Here is a 25786-nt window from a genome sequence, read left to right as displayed (position 1 = left end):
TCTGTAGCACACGGGTTCCTCGACTCGAGCCACGAGTCCAGGCACCAAGCTAACGCTTTACACATCTTCGTGTAACAGACCTCCTGCCCTCCTTGGCTGATATCACGCAGACACACCCAGTCCGCGCCTCCCTTGACTGTCCCCATCACACTTCCGCGCCACAGACCTCCCGCCCACCTGGGCTGACGTCACTCTGACTCACCCAGTCTACGCCCCCCGTGACGATCTCGCCACGCCCACATGCGGAAATAAACCTTTGCACTGCGCCGACACCGGCTCACTACGCCCAGATTGATTCCGAGCCAGCAGACTGATTTATTCAGGTACGTGCTCCCTCCAATGACCAGTCGCTGTTCCACACTACCCAGTCTGACAGTGTCGAACCAAACATACGGGCCTTAGGTAAACGCTACATTGTTGTCTTTCCTCAGGAGTCGTGCTAACACACCGGCGGATCTTAGACGGCCGCCTTCAGCATTTGATTCCCTCAGGTACGTCCCTTTCAATGTTCCTTTCACTGCTCCCGCACCCCCCTCCTCCCGCTCTATGATCTGGAGTGAAAACGGATTGTTATTAATTTAAGACCGGTTTTCGTGCGAAAATGAGGCTAAACTCAAGACGCCCGATATGTACCGACCACGAGTGTAACTGTCTTACTATACTCGAAACAAGTCAATTATCTTTACCTGAAATAAAGCACGGATTATCACTAATCTATGACCAGACTCGTGCTGCTATGAGGTCTAGCTTAGACGCCCGACTTCTCACATTCGCATGTGAAACTTCCCTGCCTAACTACAAACAAATACTATCGGTCACTCATTCCCTTTCCCTTCTCGCACAGTGCCTTTTGCAGACGTGGGATCACCTTGACTTGGCGAACCGGATACCCATTTGACTGCCTCCAACTGGTTCAAGGGAACTTCCAATAACTAATAGACTCTCCCTACACACGGAACTAAGGTAACTTGATTGCGCCCCCCCTCCTTTTTCTCCCCTCCCCAGTCTTCTACCGAACCCTCCCTGACTCTCCTCTCCTTCCTTGCAGCACGCCCCAATTCAGACAACCGAGTCCTGATGACGATCCAAACTAAGATGCATCGAAACGCCATCGACCTAACAGCTTAACTAACAGGCGTACCTCTGTTTTGTGGCTCAACCCTCAATTTACAAAAAAAACTTTGTGTATTGTGATATCACGTTATCACTTTCTTTGGAGCCACACACTGTAAATTACTTGCACTCTGTCACAGTGCGCCGTCCTTGCTGTTCACATCTCCACTTGCGTCGCCACTTTCACCACAATCACCTTTTGCACCAAGTTTTATATGGTTGTCACTTATTCATTTATGCAGTGCTGCTTCTAAACTGTATATGTTCCGACCATGAACTTATGTTGCAATATAAAGATGAGTAACTATCTTTCTTCAAATTAATGAGTTTTCTCCTTCTTTCCTTGTTAGCAATGCTGTATGCATGCATAATTAATTGCCTACATATCCTTACCTATCAGGACATTGTTTCTTAACGCACCTTACTTACCCAGTCCTGAACTGGTATATGGGTTACACTCCTGTCAATTTTACAAAATGTAAGATGAATAAGGCTAAAAGTGTGACACTTCAAGGGCTTTCTGATAATTATTGCAACACCTCCTCCTCTACCATTTGGTCTGTCTGCCCTGAAAATTTTATAATCGGGAGGTATGGCAATGGCCAGATCAGGGTTACTCGTCTCATTGAGCCAAGTCTCAGTTATAATAAGGAAATCTAGGTTATGTACACAAATCAGTTCCCTAATATCATCCCTATGGCAGCACATTGAACGAGCATTTATTAGCCCTCCTTTAAGTCTGGGTTGGTCACCAAAGGTAGGGTGTTCCTGAGTTGGGGTCTTTAATGAAACTACAGGCATGGACCAAGAACATGTTCTGAAAGAGATAGGACCCCACATGTGTTCCATATTTATTTCACAAGGGCACCTCTTTTGATGATTAAGCTTTCTGAGCACGTCGCCTGAATAGGCAACTTGCGGGAGAAATTGGGCAGCAATTCCTGCGCCTGTCGCGGTCTTGGCACGACGGGCGCAGACGGGATCGCCTTTGGCGCGCCGGCGCGCTCGCCCGCTGCGCCTTCTCCACATATTAGAATAAGTAAGAGGCAGGAAGTGTGTGGGCGGCGTCAAAGGTCAGGAACCCCCCTGAACACGGAAACACTAGAGTGCTAATCTTCAGGCGGGTCAAGATAATGATCTTGACACCGCGTTAGAGCTCTAGGTAAATTAGCCCCGAAAATTCAATTACTATAGCCTGCGCACTTTAAAAAACATCTAAAATGACTTTTTCCACAATTCTAAAATGATATAAATCGGCAATGTATTTACAATAAAACGTTTCTAATCACGTTAAAAAGCTGTGCAGATTCAAGACTTGGCAATGCCCGTCTGTGCAAAATGACAAGCACGCCACGGGAACTCACGATACTGCCCGCACGATATTCGGACATAAAAAGCCAATGTTCCAATAGTTCTTAGAAAGATAGTCAACATAAAGATTGTATTGCATATATAAGAAAATAAATCTGAAAATATACATACCCCAGTACACAATTTCATGGTTACACATATCCGAGATTAGTTTTTTAGGGACGTGTGAGTAACGATTTACTTAGGGCCATTTCTTTAACTAACTCATATGCAAAAAGGGGCGGGGTTGACAAAGGGAGTTATCAAGAGCAAATTGGCTGTGAATCCTAAAGCAGGCAGTGCACCTGCTACTTTCCTATTTTTGGCAGTAGTGTAGCAAGAGGGGTGGTCTGTTTCGGGGGGTACGAGTTTGGAGGGAAACGCCCCCCAGCTCTTACATGAGTTTGCTGCGGGCGGAAAATGCAGGAATCATCGCCAGCACACGCTCTTAAACGTGGCGGTTGTGGGGTGTCAAAGGCACAGACCGCCCCGGGCGGCAAAGTGCCTAGCTACACCACTGGTTATTTGGCTCCACTTGATCAATGGGAAGAGATATTTGATGGCCTATTCACATCAGTCCGCTAGCCCTCTAGTCACATTGCTCAAGGAGCATATTTCTTGATAAAGTCTTAAATATAATGTATTTCATTTGGCTGGGACAGACAAGTCCTCCACATGGTAACGGACGTGCACCCCTGCTCAACTGTACTGATATCTGGATCCTTAATACTGGTTTTTGTTCTCATAGGCAAACATGGACCATGTGTGCATCATAAAATAGGCATGTTTCACTCACTGCCCTCTTCTTAGACCGGGAGGGGCGCTGAAGTTGCTACCCTCATGGAGGTGAAAGGCTACTGCCTTTAGAAGGAATGGAGCAGCACTTTGCAGGGGTGACAGCATATGGTGTAGTGATCAGTAGGAGTGAAGAGATCCTTTTCACCTGTGTGACTGGAGTGAAGACTTCAGGCTCATTCATTTAAAGTTCTGCTGTGGTGTGTTTAACTCACCACATGCCCTACATCAGTTTGGTGTGGAGTGCTGCAGAGCACATGAGTCATGTACTTTTGATGTATGTATGTGTGCCTTGTAAGGGTGCAATATATGGCTAATGTAGTACTGTGTTGTGCGTGCATGTTAAATGCATGTGCTAAGTGTATGTGTATCTGTAAGTTTTAAAATAAATGAAGGATGTAGCATTGGCAGCTTGTGCATATTAAATGTAGGTGCTGGGTGTTTTTGGGCCTGTGAGTGGGGAGGTACACGAAGGAAACAGTGCTGGGCGGTGCCTGTTTATTGACTGCATGTGCTGGATGTATGCATGCTGTGAATGGCACAATACATGGCATACTCTGTATGCAATGTTGGGAGACCAAGGGCTGCATGGTGTAACATGAGAAAAGTAGGTAGACGAATCCACCAAACATATGTGTATTGCTGTATTCATCAAAGTTGGATTGGACCCACTGGAGAAGGGAGAGCCAGGTTCCCCCAGTGCACTTCAAAGGGTGCTCTTTGATTCAGAGTTAGGTCACAAGGAAGGGGGCTGGGCACAACTTAGGAAGGATTTGAGACAGATAAGGGAATCAAAAAGTAGGACTGAGGCCCTGTCCTAACCTTTTGATACACATATCAATCGCTGAGATCCAGGTGTGACCTGTGGTACCATTCATGCCCAGTGTTGTGGATCTGCCAGCTTTGGAGTTACTCCTGCTGTGAAGGAGAAGGCAGAGGAGTGGGCTCTCCAAAATAATGGGGAACCCCAATAAACCTCAAAGACTCAGACTCTAAATGATATTTGGCAGTCTTGGGACCCTAAGCATTTTCAACTGTCAAGCAGCCAGTCAACTGTGCAAGGAGGAGGAGCTATGCAACACTTCTGCTTGTGACCAGGACTGGGGGCTCATGCCTGCTAGTCTCCCAGCTGAGTGAGGGGAAATCACCCAGGGAATCCAATATCACCTGCCTTAAGCCTGGATCAGCAGTAGGGAATCCTGTCGAGTGGACTCCCTTTATCCCTTCATGAGGTTTGAGGGAAAGACTGCTGCACTAATTGGGTCATTGTGCAAGAAAAGGATAGCGACCCTTGTATGCCAGAAGAGGGCTACCGTGAAGAAGGCAGTGGAGATTGCTGTGCTAAACAGATCATCGATCATGTGCAGGATAAAGTTGATGAATCTTGAATGCCAGGGGGACTGCTGAGGAGTGAACTTTGATCATCTCAGTCCTGATTGGGCTAGAGCCCATGTGCAGTTAGGGACCAGCAACTCTGTGTGCCAGGAGGGGCTGCTTCAGACTGATTGCCATGAGCAGTTTCCCATAGCCCTTGTGTGGTGTCGAGCCTGAAACCCTAAATGCCAGGAGGGAGAGCTGTGAAGGAGTCTGTTTTGGTGATCAGGTCATAGCCTGTGTGCATGTGTGATACAGTGACCTCCTATGTCAGAGAGGTCACCAGGACCAGCAAGAGGCATGACCTGGTCAGGATGCTCACTGAATTGAGGCCACTGCGGGGACCCCTGTGCACCTACACGGGTATAAAGCATCAGCAATAGGACCTTTGCGCTACTTTCCCCACTGTGGGATGGGTCAAAGACTTACCCTGTCAGGAGGAGCTTCAAAGCACATCCGTTCACTGCTGTGGTTCAACTATGTGCAATGAACTTGAGGACTGCTAAGAGCAGCCTGGCTGTGCCGCATACAGTGCGCTCACCTGAATCAGCCTCTGCTACTCCAGTGCTCATGGAACAGGTGTGCTCAGGAGCTCTGGTTGCTCTGAACCTGCAGGTGTGAGTAAGAATTATTTTGGGCAAGTCGGCCTCGGGAGAATTCGCTTACTAAATAGCACTGGAACACTTTTGACTTTAATACAGTGTCTTAGTGGACTTCTGGTGGCCGACCACACTGGGAACAGCACCGACACCCACCGACCATACACGCAATCTAGGATTCATCCTCGACTCCTCCCTCTCTATGTCTAAACAGGTGAACGCCGTCTCCTCCTCCTGCTACAATACCCTCCATATGCTGCGCAGGATCTACAAGTGGATCCCGACCGAAACAAGAAGAACGGTGACCCAGGCACTCGTCAGCAGCAGACTAGACTATGGAAACGCACTCTACGCAGGAATCCCAGCCAAACACCTATGACGACTACAACACATCCAAAACGCCTCCGCCTGACTGATCGTCAACGTCCCCCGCTGCAGCCACATCACCCCCCACCTGAGAGACCAACACTGGCTCCCCGTCGACAAGAGGATCACCTTCTAGTTCCTCACCCACGCACACAAAGCACTCCACAACGCCGGACCAGCCTACCTGAACAGCAGACTCAGCTTCGATACCCCCACCCGCCAGCTCCGCTCCTCCAGCCTCGCCCTCGCCGCTGTCCCCCGCATCCAACGAACAACCTCCGGCGGCAGATCCTACTCCTACCTCGCCGCCAAGACCTGGAACACCCTCCCTACCCACCTATGTCAGACCCAAGACCTACTCGCCTTCAGAAGACTCATCAAGACGTGGCTCTTCGAGCAGTAGCGGCACCCCCTCCCCTCAGCACCTTGAAACCCTCACGGGTAAGTAGCGCGCTTTACAAGTACTCTGATTGAGTGATTGATTGTAAAATACTTTTATGGTCAATTTTTTAACCAAATAAAGGTATTTTGTTGTTGAACATATATATTTGAAACCCCATCAGGAAGGACCCAGAAATAAAGTAAGAGAGAGGGTAACCACCTGGATCCCTATAATTTTTTCAAAAAATACTTTTTGCGCTCCACCCTGTATGTTGGCCTGCAGCAGTGAGTAGAAGCTGCCCTATGATGAATCATGCCACTAACTAGTGGTTGAGGTCAGTATTGCCAAGCCCTAAGGGTTTCCCTAACACAGTTTGTGAATAGTTAAATAACATAGAGATGTTCCCTTCTATGTGTGTGTTTAGATGTATAAATTAGGGCGGACTATGGAAATCTTTATCCTCTCGTCCCTTTGTTTTAAGAGTGTGATGGAATTTTTCTCCTGCAAGGCTCCAGAAAATGTGAGCTGGTGAGCCAGACCAAGATTTTCTAATGCAAGTGGTCATGAGCAGTTGCAATCAGAGAGCTGCCGTGTGAGTAGATTTGCTGCTGCTCAAATAGATTTTATACTCAAGTGGCAGCAAAATCAACTTGAATGGCCGTGCAGTTTTGTGCAATGCATGGTACCGTTTGAGCTGATTTAAGCGCTGTTCGTGCTGCAGGCAATAAATTGCAGCATGAGCTGCATATTTTCCACCCATCGGTGAAACTCTGCTGAATCTCGCTGAGTTTTTATGTCACTCCACGAAATTCCATGGAGCTAATCTCCTCGAGTTCCACCCACCACTAATCTGACAGTCATTGTGATATGTTCTAATTCAAGGGAGTATACCAGGACCATGATGATTATTGTTGTACTGTATACAATTCAACTCTTTCCTGATTATCAGTGTTGGGTGAATTTGCTTTGCCTTGAGCAAATCAGATGGATATCCCAAAAGTCCCTTTTTTCAAATTGTGAATCTATCATGTTTGATACAATAGTGCTTTAAAATAGTAAACTATTGTTAAAAAAACAATTGACTCTTTAAGAAACGTGATTCATACCAAAACAATTGTTGAAGAAAAACTGTATTATTAAAACAAATCTATTTTTGAAAAACCATTTCCTATAAAATAAAATAAAAAAAGAGGAAAGAAAGTGAACATAAATGAATGCATTCCAAAATATCTTGAGGCCCACAAAATACAAATCAAATTCTCATTGAGAAGTCCTGATTCACAGTGTGGTGAATCAGCTGTGGTTCTTTTTAAATTTCAACTCCATTTGCAATTTTTGAAGAAAATGCATAAAAAAGATTTGCCATTGTAGCATTTACTAAGTGTTAACATCAGTATGGATTCTGATGGACATGTGAGCTTGTGCATGGGCTATAAAGAAAATGTGGATCTACAATTCAATGACCAATTGAAAGGTGTTGACAGTTCAGTTTCTCTAAGCGATGTTGCAAATCCATTCCAGACGATAAGGCAGAGTGAGATATGCCCCCATTTTCTGCAATTAGCAATCATGAGGAAGTTTACATTGACAACCATCAACTTGCTGCTCATCCCAGCTACTACTGAAAGGTTGCATAATCTAAGGACGAGTGCTCATGTAACAAGCAGAAGCACAGATCCTGGGTTTAATTTGTCTCACTGATCCTTGGGTAAAATCGCCTTATTATAGCTAAGCGGTTATGTCTTCACACAATCAGTCGTTTCACCCATCTTCCTGCCAAGAATATTCTGACTCCCTCCATCAACTTGGTGCAAGGACGTTTGTAAACAATTCATTCATGACTCTGCAACTCACTGAACTCCGAGAGGAGATGGGCTGGAACACCTGAATAGAGTTTTCCCCTCACACTGTTGGCACAACTGCATGCAACATCACAATTCCAGCTGAATGTTATTCCTCCCTTCTCTCAATTTATGAGGGCAGATGTCCCAAACAGCCCTACAGACTGAATATGAACAAAGGAGACAAAGCAAATATTTTTACTTTTATAGTGTCCAGCAAAAGCTCAAAAGTTGGTTGTGGAAAACATGCACTTGACCCCGGAACACTGAAATGCAGGTTTATAGGTGAATGTCAGTCCCCATAGGCTGCTAAATAGCTTTGGGTCGTATGCCACTTCCCATGGACCACTGAGTTGAATGGCAGGTTTGCACATCAGGTGTTAAGTATCTTTGAGAGTCTTACAGTCTCTTAGATCAGACTTGTACATGTCCCCTCATGAACCTTAGACTTAGTAGGCAGGTTCGTTCCTATAGTATGGTTGTACGTCAATCATTGCTGTCCTTGGAGGTGATCAGGTTATCAGGTTATTTGATGAGTGCTTTGATTAACTCCATATAATTAACACGATGCTAAACTGGTTCCTACATCAGGGTTGTTTGTTACTATCGTTTGGGTTGCTTTGGGTTGCTGGACAGTTTCTTAGGTGCACGTCCATCAGTATGGACTGGCTTAATGGAGACGTCCCTAGATGATATTTCAAATATAACAAATCCTAGGCAACGAGGGTCCTGAAAATTGTCAGGTACATTAACACACATTGGATAAATCCGACAGTGTACTCGGCAAAAAACAGCAACTAAGTTTCAAAAATGTATTGTTCATTTATTTAAAAAAACATACACACATAAAAATTAAAAATCATGTGATTGAATAAAAATACAATGAATTACAATAATAATAAACATAATATGAAACATTAAATAATGTGAATACAATGCATATATAAAATTAAATAAGAGACTAAACAACAACAGTGGGTAAAAGGTCCCTAGATGAGACTTCTTTATCACTCTCCAATGACTGTTCAGTAATGAAGACGGCCTTGATAGGGTGCAATGTCGCTGCCCAGGAACTGATGTGTTGGTGGACAGCTTTGTTGATCGCCCTCGAATGTTGCTTTCAATGGACTGTTGCGTTTATTGGACAGGTTTCTAGTACAGGGTTGAATGTCATTCCGTGGGGTTTCCTGATTAAATGGAGATTACCTTAGATACAAGTTGCTTTTCACTCAATACGAAAGAAGCAAAAGAAAACGATCCACGTCTTCAGTGCCATCCTGCCCTAACAAAACAAAATCGCTAACTTTGGCCCTGAAAGTAGGCTAGGCAAAGTCTTGCTAGACTAGATCTAAGTTTAAGACTATGCTAAGCTAAAACATCAGCAATGCACCATAAATTGTTACCTGACTTCATTTGGAGTTACATATTTTCGGTCAATGTCAAAATGTATTTGCAGTGGAACTATCCAAAAAGTTAACTCAATTCATAAGTTTATATGACTCATAGCGCACACGTATCTGCTTGTGCTTAAGACCAGCTGCTACAACCAAAAACATCACAGCTGAGGAACAAAAAGCACCGGATATGGTTTCATTAATGTTTTACTATGAACTTGATTTTAGTTAGTTTTGAATGTCACAGTTGCTTATAATACACTCAAAAAACGCCGTGAGTAGATACAATACAGAAACAGCAGGAATTCAGAAAATGTCCTAATTGTTTTACATTCTTTTACAAGAATACAGACTTTTTAATGCATTATACTCTTCCATGAAATAGCAGAAAACATGACTTAAAAAAACAACAACACTGACTCGGTTTTCTACACTTCCAGGAAATTCACCATCCCTGCATTCCTAATAGGCATTGTTGAAGGCCAGCTTCTCCCCAGCTGCAGTTTCATTTCCCTTTCTTTACTGCTTGCCACCGGACATTAGTCGCATACGCCTTCTGTTTCTTTAATAGCTAGTTTTCAGGTTTTATAAATGGAATGCTTATTCAGTTATTTGTTTGCATTCTAGGAACTGCTGAATTTGTCATACCTATTCAAAAGGGACTTCGTGGAGCTGGACCACATGTGGAACCAACTTTTGCGAGTGCCGCCAAGTTATAAAAATTCACATTGATGCACACACAGTACAATTGCAGTCAGATACAATTTATGTAGAGGGTCACATCAGTAACAGTACAGAAACATTTTGAGTAAAACACAACTTAATCTTATTACAGACACTCACAATTGAGAGTCCAAGAGTCTTGCACAATATAAAGAGGCCGATGTGGTGTCAAGATCGATGTTTCAGTCTTTTAGAGAGCAAATTCATGCGACCATCCTCAGGATGAGAACTATATAAATATAAATAAAATCCTTAAACAGCCATAAAATCCCCCCCAAAAAATAAAACAAAAGAACATAACTGCCAATCCATAATATTTAAAAACTACAATGAAAAATTGCAATGCCCTTCATGATGGAGTACACATGTAAAACTACAGGGCAGATTAAGCCATCTTTATGCCACCTATATAAGCCAAGAGGAACACTCTTTCAAGTTACTCTAACCACTAGGGATGAGTGCGATAGTCCCTCTCAGAGTAACCTACTTTCTGGTTGTAAAGCGCTAAGCCATGATCCAGTGGAGCTAAGTAGAAACTGAAAACCAATGGGGGGTATATTATCAAGAACGGCCGCTAAAGTGTTGATAATGGGCTTGATAATATGCCCTGGAGAATTCCCATAGCAGCCCAGGTTCACACCAGAACCTGGGCTGTTATGGCAATTCACAAGGAAACATTATCAAGCTCATTATCGCTGCCTTAGCGGCAGTTTCCTGCTGCTAAAGCGGCGATAATTTTATCGCCGTTCTTGATAATATGCTCCATAGTTCTTTGTAGTGCGCACATGAGCTGGAAATACTTTGTAGGACGTGTGCCAAAGCATCCTAACTAAAGAGTCTATATACCATTACTGTGTTAAATGTGGTGCTTGTGACAAACTGGGTATAAACCCAAACCTAAATGTTCTATCTTGTTTCTCACATCTTCCCACTATTCAGCAACCAATCGCTGTCCTGTGCAATCGAAAGTGCTGCTTTAGGGGCTTGAATAAGGTAGGGTGCTTAGAGATTGGGAAATGCTTACTGATGGTAAAAAATACATGAGTTTACTGTAAATATGATCACCAGACTGCTGTAGAGAAGAGATATTGCTGCCCCTAGATCAGACAGGGGATTCATGTTTCAGACAGGAGCGCAGACACTAGACCAATTGCGTCTTCTAAGAGACATTTTTTAAATTCCATGCAGATAGCCACATAACCTCTGAGCAGTACAATACTTAGCAAGGTGCTGATAGGCAAGGTCTTGAAGTTTAAGAGATATGGATCAAAGACCCGCAGCTCGCCCATGGGTGAGGGCCAGAACTGTTACTTGGAATGTTGAATCACACACAGCCTTCTAAAACGTGTAATACGATGGAAATAAACAATGCTGGACTCAAGATACGCCACCCCACTAAATCAATCTATTGCTGGAGGGACTGTGGTGAGAAAGGCGGGTTAAACGGTATCATCTGTGGTGGCACTTAATGTGTCCACTCATATCAAGAGGTCTTGACCAAAATTGACAATACTTGCATTATCACTAGGCAAGACAATATTTTTTTAGGAATACTAAGTATGAGGACATACCCAGATAGTCACAACTAAATTCTTAGCTGTGGCTAGCTAAACAACAAGACTTTTTCCAGAAGTGGATTCTTCAAGCAACGTGGGTTATTGGAAACATGGAGATCTAACGGCTTTGGAGATACAATCTTCAGAATGCCTTGAAAGTGACTCATCTTGACTGCTCTGAAACGTTGGTAAGAATAACGGCTTGAATGCAGGGACCACATAGACAAAGCAGTTGATATTCCCTAAAAGCCAATGCATGTTTTGACTTCTAGAATATACATCACCATATTATTTCCAGCTACTCTTCAAAATGCCTGACACCAGTATTTGAAACCCTCAGCCAATCGGCCTTCTATACATACTCAGCCTTACTTTCGTGCATCCACATGTTCAGACAAACAACTACTGAGGCCCCAGAAAGCATTGCTGATGTCTGGATGATGCCAATTGTGACATTCTGTGGGAACTGAACTGGCTGTTTCACAACTTATCAGTCCCATGCAGTTCTTTTTCTACTTGTCAGTACTTGGTACACTGCATATTTGTTCAATCTCATAGCCAGATTCACATCTTCATCAGCTGTATTTAACACACACCTTACTCTCCTACCCACTGAGTAGATAATATGTTCTCCAGATTCACAGGTCTGTGCACCGTTAGGCAGCTGTAACTGAGTTGATTCTGAAAGAGTGCAGCTGTACTTAATTTGCCTCCTCTAGGAAATGCATGCACTGCATAAACGGGGAAATTGTCGGGTAATCTATCCAATCAGTATTTTGATCTTAGGATGAAAAGATAGTACCACTGATATGCAATATTGAGGCAAAAACACAAAACTCCGATTCCTGCATTGTTTTTCTGGAGTTTACTCAACATTGACTATCACATTTTCTAAGACAGGTCCAATCATTTCCCAGCAGACATATGTACACTCTGTTAACATAGTTGCAGGCTCTATGGATGAAAAAATATAAGATGAGGAAGAAATATCAAACATACTCTTCATAAGTTTTTCATAACATATTTGAGGTTTTTGACATTCCATGGTATTGGTTGCTGCCTTCTCCACATGTCTGTCTCCCTAAACTTCATGAACTGGGACAGCTCAATCCAGGCAGCTACTTAGGTCGCATGCAAGCACAGACGCACAGCGACAAGAAGCACAGATAGAGGCAAGCCTGTCTGCGCCCGTCCGCGCCCGGCCGGGACCAGGGACCGGAAACCCTGGCCCAGGGAGCGTAAATAGCCAAAGGTACATGGCATGCATACACCACTCAGAGAGAGATGCATACATGCCATTAGCATCATAAATGGTTCCACATCTTGTGCACACTGCTCTTTTAACTTTAGGAGGAACACATTAGTCCATTCCATAGCAGAAGGGCAGAGTGAACACAAAATGCTCCTCCTCAACTGTAGATCCCTCTCGAAGCTTCCAAAAGAAGAGAGTTTCCCAGATAAACCAGAAAGGACTGGGTATGTGTAATCTGAAAAAGGGGGGTTTCCTTTCTGTGTTCTTCCGTTTAAACTAAACCATTTGGCAAATGACAGATAAACACAATTGATCTACACATGACATAGTAGAAAGTATAAAATACTAAAAATTCTACGAGTTCCTCATTTCTCACAATTTTATTTTTTGAAAATCAGAATAAAATTTCAATACACAAGTTTAAAAACAATTTAAAAACAAAATGTAAAGACAAAAATGTACACAATTACACAAGTTAGACGAAAATTCTTATTCTATATAGTTTCCAGACTAATCTATGAGTTTTTGTTAGCAAGTGTTATTTAAATAAATCATATTACAAACAATTTGATTTCATAAAATATCAATAAAACGTTTGGAGTCCTTATGTCGACGCGTTTCGGTGTTTTAGATTTGGATCGAAAACACCTTCCTCAGGACTGAACTTGGGTTAAAAATCAGGTATATTCTTTTCTAAAAAGGAGAATACATACAATTAGACTCTGATTTTGTGTGAGAAAAAAGTTCCCTATTCTAACATGTCACGTGTCAACCAATTCCATTACATCGTTTTTATTTTAGCCAAAGTCTCTAGCTTACTTGTTATTGCGTATTCGGCATTATTTTTTCAGAATACTGGACCATCTTCTTGACATTTCTAGTCCTCAAGTATTGTGGACTCATTAGAGTAGGGAACTTTTTATTCACACAAAATCAGAGTCTAATTGTATGTATTCTCCTTTTTAGAAAAGAATATACCTTTGTAGGCCATGAGTGGTGTGAGACACCTTGTTAAATAGTAATGCTATGTAATGGTGTGAGCACTTGTAAATTCCCCCCATTGTAAATGCACCTGACTGAAATGTCCTATGTTTAAAATGGATGCCATGGACAAGGGTTTTGCCACCGGACTGAGATAGGTCAGCAGTCAAGATATTATTACCCAGCCACCCCTAGCTTTTGGAGGGAAAGCCTGGCACCCAGGGTGCTCAACCCCTCCCCTTGAGCCAGTTTAGGCCAGCTTTGCCAACATTCTAGAAGGTTCTGGCACTGCCTGGGAGGAGGGTATAAGTAAGGGGGATGTGCCACCAGAGAGTCAGTCAGCGCTGGGACAAGAAAGAGAGGGGACCTGCTGCGAGGGGCTACCGCCACATGGGCCTGTGAGCTGGGCCCTGTACCCCTAAAACCCCCCCTCTACTGTCCCCCGGGCCCCTGATAAAGGAAGGGCCCCTAACCAGGACACTGACGCTGTTTGGACCTGGAACTGCGCCAGCGCAGCGCGACAGAAGCCCCAGGAGGTGAGGAGTGTGCCTCTGGGCTGCCTGGAGGAACTGTTGCCCCTTGTGAGGTACTGCCTATCAAGCGCTGCAGTGGGAAAGTGCCCCTGAGGAGCTGTTCTGGGACTGTCCGCCCCCCTTGGGAAGTTGTGACCCCTGTGGAAGCGCTGGGGCTGGTGTGGCCCTCAAAGTGCTGTTGGCCCTGAAAGCTGTGTGGGCCAAGGGAAGAGCGGTGCGCTGTGAATAGCGCCATATAAATAATTAAATAGAAGGGAGCCTACCCCTTATTGTTGCCGTCGTCACCGCCGCGGCCCGGCGCTGCCAAGGAGACCCCCGCCGTGTTCTGCATCGTCGCGGCGGCCCCCGGTGCCAGGAGAGGGCCGCCGATGTGAAGAGAGGGCCGTGCTAGGCCCTGAAGCCAGCCTGACCCATATCACGTGACGGGGGCCCGGCCGCGTCATCGGCCGCCCCCCGCCGCGCGGGGATTGGCCTGCGCGGCCGTGGCCTTGGAAGGCCGCGCAGGGATTGGCTGCCAGCCGGCGGCCGGAGAAGAGGAGCCGACGCAAAGCCCTGGGTCCCGGTGAGGGAGGGGGACCCGGGTGAAGTACCGGTGCGGGGCCCCTCTGTGCTCTGGAGAGAGCCCCGTCTGTGCCTAAAGCCTCGCGGAGGCTGCCTGTGAGTCCCGGGCCCCCGTGAGGAAGGAGGGGCCCGGATTTCATGAGAGAGGAGGGGGCATCGAGGCACACTGTCGGTGCCTGCCCCCTCCACGGAAAAGAGCCCCTAGCGCCGTGCTGGTCCGAGGAGAACGAAGGGCAGGGGCCGCGAGGCACTCTGTCGGTGCCTGGCCCCTCCGCTGTGGAAATCCGCGCTCGCCCACGTGAGGAGGGAGAGCCCTGTGTCTGCTACCCTGCCTGCAGTGTCCATAAAGGTCCGGGTGAATCCCGGAGGGAGGAAGGACTGCAGCCACGAGGGAGCCCCGTGGTGGACAGCAGAGCCCAGGCCTCCCCATGGAGGCCCTGGACTGCCGGTGAGTGTGGGCAGCGTTAGACTGTGAGGAGGGTGGAGAGGGCAGCGGGACACAGGGTCGGTGTCCGCCCCTCCCCCCCCCCTGGTTAACTGGCAAGGGCCTAAGTGCCCAGGAAATAAGTAGAAGCCGCGAGTGACTGCTAGGGGGATAGTTCTTCACAGACTACCGCTAGGCCCCGTTTAATGAAAGGTGTGCCTATTTGATGAAATGTTCTACACCGGGATCGGTTACACTAAAACCCTTATTAGAGGGTAATGAAGGGCTAATTCTTTATTGAGATGGGTCGCATTGTTGAATTGTTCCTTTTACTCTAAGGAAATGTAATGCTGGAATGTTTCACTCCTGACCCAGGGAAGAGGTATTTAAGGTGGCCCTAGTAAAATGTTTATTCCTGCACAGTGACCAGGTGATAGGAAATGTTTAAGGGTACCCCCCTGTTGTTGATGTTACTGATGCCAATGCATATTAATGTTTCCTGCCTGATGTTTGATATCCCTATGCTGATTTATCGCAGGTGTTCCTGTATGTTGGGATTTACTGTGATGCCCTGAAGTTTCCTTTACAGGGGTCGGGCTGGAGTTTTAGTGCACGGTGTGTACTCATGCTGATGGTATTTTGCATTACAGCCTATCACTAAGGATGAGAGCCTGAGTTGGCCCCGCCATATTGGCCCCAGGTTCAATGTTAATTTAGTCACATTTTTATTTCCAGGTATGGACTTACAGACTCAGCCCTTACTTCCCATGTAAATACTTCCCCCCTTGATACACTTGACTCTGGTGCCAGTTGGCACCGTGTGATGATACCACTGTTATGCATTTTGCTTTGCAGATTGGAGATACTAAACTTCTTAATTTTCCAACTCAAACTGGTTTTCTGCCTCTTTTGTGGTCGTCTGTTGGTACTGCGTGAGTGCTTCACATGTCCTCGAAGTTTGGCCTGCCCGCTTAGTTCCATGCTACCCCCTTGGAGATTTGGGTAACCCCATTTCTTACATTAAATATGCCTCAGCCAAAGAAATTCGTGACACTCTTCACTGGCTCCCAGTAAAAGAAAGAATAATAATATAATAATCCACATTTGTATAGCGCACAATCACCCGTTAGGGTCTCTAGGCGCTGGGGGCCGTCGGGAAGATTAAGCAAGCTATTGCCCAGAGTCACATGGTGCTGGGCTAACCTGCCGCCGGAGCCGGGGATCGAACCCTGATCCCCAGATTCCAGCGTCAGTCGCCCTGGCCGCGGCGCCACACCTCTCCCTTAGACATTCTGTCTAGTTTATAGAGCAACAAATCGGAAGGTCGCCTCTCTGATCATGGACCTTCTGACACTTTACAATCCTTCGAGGATTTTAAGATCCTCAAAGTCACAACTCTTGAAAGTGCCTAGAATTCAATGGATGAAATGGGGCAACAGATCATACTCATACCTGACTCCAAGAGTATGGACTCCATGCTGGCTGAAATCAGAAACTAAACAAATGAGATTCACTTCAGGAGAATGCTCAAAATCTGGTTATATCCTCCCTAACCAATTTGCCCGGTATTCCCACCTTGCACGAGACAAGCCTCACTCAGCACTGGGAAGCCTCTGGGTAACCATGCACTCTACAAATCACATACCATAACATAACCTAACACCCACTTCTGTTTTAAACGTTTCACTCTCTTTCTTTTTAAACTCTCTGTGCTCTAGATTTAGAGCAGATGAAAACACAATTCAAGTCTTATGTAATAACGTTTCTCACTGAAATTCCAGCACATTAACAGCAGGTGTCGGTCCAGCTGCTTGTTATGCCTCACTGGCAGCTCCTTCTCTACAGCCTGCCAGTGCTGCTTCTAGCCTCGCAGGCCCGCTGTATCAGATGTCAGGTCGTCAACCTGACCCTTCTGCCGAATGCGGAACATAACAAGGTCAACTGAAGCCTTCTACTAGTTGCCGGCAGTCTTCTCAGTATCAACCAGGCCGTCAGTGATTGACTTTGCAGGAGAATTAATGACAATCCATAAGTGTCAGGCACCTCTGCCCCTCATCTTATCAAAACAAATCCTAGCAATCTGTCCAGAGTGGCCTGCCCATACAAATGGTGTTGCCTAGTACCTCTGAAGATGGTACATCTCAAGTTATTTTTCAAAATAATATACAGAGCAAAATTAAGAAATTCATAGCATAACATTCTTTTAAATTGTATGTATTGGTTAATTTCATATTCATAAAATACCAGACATGATGTCACAGAAAGCATAGAGCGATTTGTTTGTCTTTTTATAGTTTACATGTTGCAACATACATTTTTATATTATAACTACAAAAACAGCTTGAAGAAATGTTTGCGAAACAAACCACTAATTAAGATGTTTTCAATATTTAAGAAAATAGATTTTCAAGACAATTTGGGCTGTATCAGAATGCCTGTATAGTTTACAACTGCCATTATTTCCCTGCATATCTGTTAACTCTTCCATGCACTTTCCCACTACCTTATAACCTGTTTGTTTGATTGAATAAACAAAGAGGAAGGTAATACTCACACAAGAATGGAGCAAAATCATGCTGAGGGTTCCTCTCAGGCATGAAGATAATATTAAGCATCCTTTAAATTATATCACATTCTCCGGTCACAATATATATTTTTTGCTTGAAAAATCCATGTAACATTTTCAGCAAGCCAGTGGTGGTGTGGCAGCTTTGTCAGTCGTTTATAAACCTCATAGCTAAAGAGCCATTCTTGTGTCCTCCTTTCACCCCTTTCTCTCCTGCATTTTTTTTCACCCTTTTTCTTGTGCTCAGCAAGTCATGTCATGCAGGGTTATGCTAAGCTGTAAACACTGTTGTACAAACTACGAATGGCTAACCTTGTAACAGAAATGCTAATGTCTTTGCTTATAAAATTAATGATAAAATACTTTGAAATTAAAAAAACAATTTTATGAAGCCTTTACTGCCTCAAGATTCTTGTTCCATCACAGCTCTTGCTACGATCATTGATGTCTTAGCGTCTTGGCTTTAATCACCTTCGAACTTTGGAAATACATTTACCAAATCCTTTGTTTCTAAGTGTGAAAAAAACAAACTTGTTACCAGTACGAATTACGAATGTACTCGTTATTCTAACATATATGTTAGTAAAATAGGAAAAGCATTTAAACTAGTGCTATTATAGATAAGAGCTTTTAAGATTGTCATAAATTAAATATTTCCCCAACCCTTGAATTCTATCATCCCAATATTTGGACAAACATATAATAATTGCATGGATTAATCAGGTATTTAGAAAACATGAACCATCATCAAGACGATGATTCAAGTTCTTGCATATCAGGACTATATCAGAGTGGGACATTGGCGTGAGTTGCTTATTAGTCAATATTATTTTCTGACAACTGCTCTTTTTTCACCAACCAATTTTCCAAATGTATGCAAGATAAAAAGAACTTCTTAAGTCACTCTTTAATCATTATAACAAACATTTTTTTTGTGTTTTCATACCAGTTCAACTATTTCAAAGCTATCAGTGTTACAACTAAAGCAGATGTATTTGTCACATTCTATTTTTTATCAACTTCAGGTGGTATATTAGACTTATACATTTCCGTGTATTAATATAAACTACACAGCTTTTGATTTTTTTAAAACCATTTTACCACTAGATGTTAAGAAAGTTCAGATACATTTTATGCTGTTGTTTGTTCCTGCTCCAATCGCCATTCTTAATATAATCACCATCTTTGTCACCATGTACCCTCATGAAAATGTACTGCGGCACTCTGTGAAAAACCTTATAGTGCACTTAAACGGATAAAACATTTTATCTAGTTTCATCAAAAAGACTACTTTCTAGCTTGCAAATTTGAGTCCGATTGTTTTTCTGGTAGATACGTTATTTATCTTCTATAAATGTTTGCTTACTCTCAAATTAGTTAATATTGTTTTGGCTCATTTATTGTAATTGAAAAATACTCAGTGATCGTGTTTTCCAAATATTCAATTATTCTTAGCTTTGGAACTTGGTTAAATGACTCACTGGCCCCATGACTATTACCTTTAGTTAATGTGATGTAAATAAAAATGCCACCTTCTGCATTATATCCACTGTTTCCTCACAATCAAACGGTAAATGTTGTTAATTGGTCACAAGTTTATCTTTACGTTCATTTATGATATTTTTTCTTTTAAACAACTCTTTTTTGTTATGTCAATTACATAATGGGTGATTTTGCTCTATCACAAAGGCATCCAAGGGCATCTAAATAGCACGCCGCTAGAGGAACGATGGGAGAAGATCCTTAAAGGGCTACCAGCTTCTTCCATAAACAGGTAAATTATTTCATGTGGCACAATGTGAATAGTGTGCATTAAATGAGCATAAGGAAAACCTCTGGCTCAAACACTGAATGGACAGTCTCTCTCCCTGACATTATTGGAGGTTTAGATTCCATTAAAAGGTAAAAAGAAAAGTGTTCTCTAAGGAACCATCCTTTGCACATCGGTTTCCTTCCCTTTTTTTAAAATCCAACACAAAGGCTTCTTCTCCGGGGACAGGAGAAGTAAGACAAGCATTTGCAATGCAATAGGTCTTGTAGGGATGACGGAGTGGCCCTAAGAATGGTGGCTAGGCGAGACCTAAAAAGTCGATACTATGGATGAACCAGTCAGACATTTTCAAGAGGAGAAAAGTGAATAGTAAAGTGTTACTGACGCGGTTGAGGTCATTAAGTAGGATTGTTTTGAGATTATTGTTAAATACCTCTTGAGGACCATTTATTCATCACTCCCCCCTACTTCCCCCCATCAAATAATGGGCTGTCCTGAATACTGTGGAATTTGACTGGATATCTTTTTCCCACAGCTCTACAGAGGGCAATAGATGCTATTAACGCTCTTCTTTGACAGTGCTCCAGAAAGGCTGCCCCCTATATGCAGATTCTAGTCTTTCTCCGTTGTCAAAGTGATTATTTGTTGTGTAAAATAACAATGCATGTATATCCATAAAATAGTGTGGACTCGCTTAATGAGAGCTGCGCAAACACTACGGGCCCGATTCACAGAACTAACAAGACAAAACCCTAAACTTACTACTTTTGGTATTCACAGAAGGCATTTAGTAGTAGTAAAGTTAGGATTTTGTCTTAAGAAAAACTTCAGACAGACTTAAGACAGACTTAAGACAGACTTAAGACAGGATTTTGTCTTAAGTCCGTCTTAAGTCCGTCTTAAGTAAGTCTGTCTTAATTTAAACTTAAGACAAAAACCTAACTTTACTACTACTAAATGCCTTCTGTGAATACCAAAAGAAGCAAGTTTAGGATTTTGTCTTAAGTTAGTTCTGTGAATCGGCCCCATTATCTTCTACAACAGCGACCTTTGCAACAAGCTTATTTTGAGGTAATGTATTGCCGTCTGACGCCCTCTTGTGGCCACTAGTGGTGTTGCCATTGTGCAGCTGTCCACAGTCATGTAGTGCCGACCCAGCTTGAGGGGTGTGCATTCTCTTGGAGTGTGACTTTGTATAGGAATCGGGCACAAACGCCGGAGATCCGCGTCAGGCGGTACCTGCTGACTTTACAAAACCTGTTAGACACCTCTACACGGAAGACGCATTCTTGACACAGTGTCAAACACGGAAATGAAAACACAGACTAAACTCAATGCAAATAAAGACTTTATGTTGGAAACACAAATATTAGCGCGAACACCTTGTAAAGGGTCGCTTTCGAACGTGCATGCATTTACACGTCACATCCTGTATTCACGTAGGCAGGCTGGCCTACAGGGAAAAAGGACACTGCCTCACAGGTGGATGTCTCTGATAGGCTGGTCGAGCCAGGGTACAGCCTAAAGCAGGTCAGGCGGTGTCTGACTGACTCTGCCCCAGACCTACCAGCCCTCCAGGTGCAAAAGCCCTGTGGTTGATCCGCCCGGTTCCCCCAGGCCTTTCACTGACTGTGGCGCAGTCCTTGCACACTCCCTGGAATGCTGGTTAATTTCCCCCGGTCCCTACCAGCAATCACGACTCTGCACCAGGCCCACCAGCCTCTCAGGGGAAAAGGCCTGTGGGTTAGTAACCATTACCCCCTCGTGGATCCGAACTCCCAAGGGCATCCGCTGTGGGAACAGCGAGGGCGTCCTGGTGCTGTCCGCGGTGTGTTTAGTTGCTAACTTTATTATCTGCATATTATTATGCACGTGGGGGGAGGGAGTGACCCCTTGACCCACGCTGAGTGCGGGGGCAATAATGTGTTTTGATTTTAAATGCTTCGACTAACACTCACTTCACCTGACAATTTAATGGAGGAGGCAGTGGCCCCCTGCCTCTCTGATAAGAAAGGCGGCAAACTAACCACCAATGATGCAGAAAAGATGCGCTTCACACAAGTACACAGTGGAAAAGCGCTTTGAATATACCACGGTAGTGCAGCGCTTAATGGCCAAATACAATCAAACATATGTATCTAGAACAGGCAGAGAGGGAGAACGAGAAAAGGAGAGAGGGAGAACGAGAAAAGGAGAAAGAGAGAGAGAGAGAGAGAGAGAGAGAGAGAGGAAGAGAGAGAAAGAGAAAAAGAGAGAAAAATAGAGAAAGAAAGAGAGAGAAAGAGAGAGAGAAAAAGAAAGAGAGAGATAGATAGAGAAATAGAGAGAGAAAAAAAGAAAGAGAGAGAGAGAAAAAGAGAGAGAGAGAGAAAGAGAAAAAGAAAGAAAGAGAGAGTGAGAGAGAGAAAAGTTAGATTTAGAGGGGGTGAAACGAGGACAAAGGCAGAGAGGAAAGCAGAAATACAGAGGGAGAGAAAGAGTGTAAAAGGAAACGAGACCAGCGCAGACATCAGAGAATAATAAAAGACACAGAGGAAGAGAAAGAAAGAGCAAAAGAGAGAAGAGAAAATAAAAGCGGCAGAAACGAAACCCTGACAAAGAAGTGAAACCAGGGAAGTCGGAGGGCAAATACAGACAAGAACATGATGTCCTAACACTCATTTCCCTAATGGCCTCGAATAAAGTGCCCGGGATATTGTATTTACAACACTGGATTTGGAAGTGACATGAACAAATATCTAACTCCTAACTGATTACATTATTCCTCGCTCTGCAGCCACCGCTAAGAAAACTCCCTCATCTGCGACGTAAAATTACAAATGAAGGTTCAAAGGTGGTACTCACGGAACGGAGGCGCGCGCTGTCTGCGATGCCAGTCTCGGCTCTGAGCTGGATCGGTGGCACAGTCCCGGTGCCAGCAGTATTTATCCGGAGGCAGCCAGAGAGGGCGTTATTGCGTCATCGCCACGACGTACACCACCGGAGCCGGGGTGTCTCAGGACGTGATTGGTAAGAAAGCCTCCCTCCCTCCCCACATCCCAACCCAGCCCAGGCTCCCCAGAGAGCCTGTCATACACACGCCTGATGTTAGTCCGAAGGGTTCACTAATGCATCCTGGGAAGTGTTGTCTCCATTCACTTCGCTTGAAACAACTGGATGAACACACCTGGCAACCATGGCTGGGAGCAGGGCGCTGAAAACGCGGGGTCACGGTGACTAGCAGCCTTCTGATGCATCTACCCCGAGGCAATGACATTTAAAAAGTAAAGAAATAGGGCCTAGTGCTGTAGTTTAAAACACATTTCCAAACAAGGTTAGGCCGCGTAAACGAAACCACAGTTGTAGCGCAGGAGACGCAGTCGCCGTGCGCGTGCACGTTGGCTGTCCCTGCCCAAGCTGTGATGCGAAGACACGCCGAGCCGAGGTAGGGGATGTGTATATGTAAGCGCCGGAGGGCCGGGGGGTTCTGTATGTGTGTGTGTGTGTGTGTGTGTGTGCATGCGTGGGCGGGGTTCTCTATGTGTGTGTGTGCGTGTGTGTATGCGCAGCGGCGGGGGGTTCTCTATGTGTGTGTGTGCGTGCGTGTGTGTATGCGCGCGGGGTTGGGGGAGTTCTCTATGTGTGTGTTTGTGAGTGTGTGTATGCGCGGGGGGTCTATATGTGTGTGTGGGTGCGTGCGTGTGTCTGAGTCTGCTTCCAAGGAGCCATGGGAGACAGGAAGCGCGCGTGACCTGATCCGTTTACGCGCACGGGCACTTCACTTGTCTCCTGTCTCCCTTGACTCCTAGAAAGCAGAAACAATCACAATAGAGTCTCGCAGCGACGATCGCTTCGCGATCGGTTCGCAGTGCGAAACCTAAAAAAAGGACTATACCCGTTTTAAGTGCTTTTCCACTTGCGACGGTGAATTTAGTGAATATTTCTGTCTTCAGTCTTTAGCTTTATAATGCTCGTCTTGGGTGTATTAAAAGGAGAAGTGAAGTCTTAATTGGGTTAGCTTTTTTCTAAGACTGATTTTATTTAATGATGTGAGAAATCATGACAGAAATAACAGCAATTGAAAAATATGAAAAGATGAATATACAACAGGTAATATGGATATCAGATAAAACATACATCACCTGCTGTGGAGCAATATAATGAAAAATATCAATAACAATAGGGAGCAATGCAAAAAGGGGAGGCATAGTGAGGAATAAGGGAACATTCATGGAAATATGTTATCAAATAATTTGTACATTAGGATAATACATTGTAGACACATACTAAAAGGAGCAAACATTATCTTAACACAATAGTAATTCCATGAATAAAGACAGAGAGGTACTAATCATACTAATTTAAGGTGGTTTCTGCACTCCAGCAAGAAATGAGATGGTCTTATGTGCAAGTAAACTAAATACGGATATAAAGTTAGTAAATGGAACTCATAACAAGTCTCTCTTGTTAACTTAGGAAATGGGAGAGGCATAATTAGTATCTAGTCTGTGGAGGAAACATACAGGGTACTACCAAGATTGAAAGTTAACATTATGTACTTGTTTCCAATTAGATATTATGAAGTCCAAGACAACAGCTAATAATAAGTTGATCAATTTGTGACCTTGAGCCAATACAGACCAATCAGGAGGGATACTGCCCAAGAAAATATTAGAAAGGGATATTGACGTTCAAAATTGTTTTTAATTTGGTGCCAATCCCGTTCCCAAAATTGTAAAATAGGGTGACATTCAAATAACAAATACTTTAAATCCGCTTTTAAGCAATACAGGGCAAACAAGATGGATCTAGGGGGCAGATGTATCATCACCATCATTTGCGATTCCCAAATTGTGATTTTTTAGAAATCGCTATTTGGGAATTGCAAATTGGGATGTATGTAGAAATTCGCTATTTTTTAGCTATTTCTTAAAATTCCTTAATTTCGATTAGCAAATTGCTAATCGCAATTAAGGAATAATTTCCCATTAATTTCTATGGGCCAGGAGGCCCATAGGAATGAATGGGAAGTTATTCTCAATTTGCGATTCGGTGCATGGGTGCACATGTGGTGCGCATACATGCCCTAAGGGCATGTATGTGCGTCACATGGCACTTTGAAAAATGCAAAAATGTGCATTTTTGAAAGGAATTGGCAACTTACCACCAACTAGAAGTTGGTGGTAATTTGTGATTCCTTAAGGGCATTTTGCTAATTTTTTTTGCTACATACATTGCATTTAAGGAATAGCAAAATTTGCGATTCCTTAAATGCAATTGCAAAATAAGGAATCGCAAATTTTGCGATTCCTTATTTTGCACCAGATTTTGCTTAATACATACCATTTAGCAAATTCGCATTCGCAAAGGCCGAAACTCTGCGAATTTCGGCCTTTGCGAATGCGAATTTGCTTGCTACATCTGGCCCTAGGTCTTTGGAGAATGTTTCAAACTTGTGGGGGGGAACAATAAGCAATGATAAATGAAGTAAAGTGTATGCAGAGTATTTGCAGCTCTAAGTGAATTTGTGAATTTTCAGCCAGATGCTGTTTCACATATCAGTAGACCAACATTTCAACACATCTGTTTCTCATACCATTTCAGTTTTTGATTTAGGGCTATCTTTAGAAGAATGTATTCTTTTATAAAGAAGAGGCTTTGCGATTGACTGGATAATAGAGGATATATGACATCGGATTGGGGGGATTTTTAGCCTTGAAACTGTTCTGCTGTCATGCACCATTATTATTCATACAAAATGGCACGGTTGTTTGAGCTGAGCAGTGCACTTCCAGTAGCGCGTTTATCATAAAGCATGCTAGGGTCTCTGCAGGGGAATTCTACAATAAAGCCAGCAATAGACAAATACCAGTTGATAAACCATTGCTCAGCTTGTACTTCTTTGTAGGAAAGATGAAAGAATTTGATAAAAAAGGAAGGTTAAGGTGACATGCATTTGGACTGCATGGCCACACTCGAGATCAGAGCATTAGAGTCGTATAACATCAAGAGGAGGGAAGGAGAACGTGGACCCAGCTTCTTTGTCCTTGGAAAACAAAGCTTTCAGTTAGTCAAAGAAAAGCCACATTTGCTTCTAGAATGGAACGGAAGAGAGGTTTTGCAATAGGAGAATTAAGAGGAGTGTAAGTGCTGCATTGTGTACACATTGTGTACAGCTAGTGATGTAGCCAAGCTATGAGAGCGCTCGCTGTAAAGATTTGTGATT

This window comes from Lissotriton helveticus, chromosome 1_1, assembly GCF_964261635.1.
Source record: "Lissotriton helveticus chromosome 1_1, aLisHel1.1, whole genome shotgun sequence".
Lineage (NCBI taxonomy): Eukaryota > Metazoa > Chordata > Amphibia > Caudata > Salamandridae > Lissotriton > Lissotriton helveticus.
Note: the sequence above shows the minus strand (reverse complement) of the source record.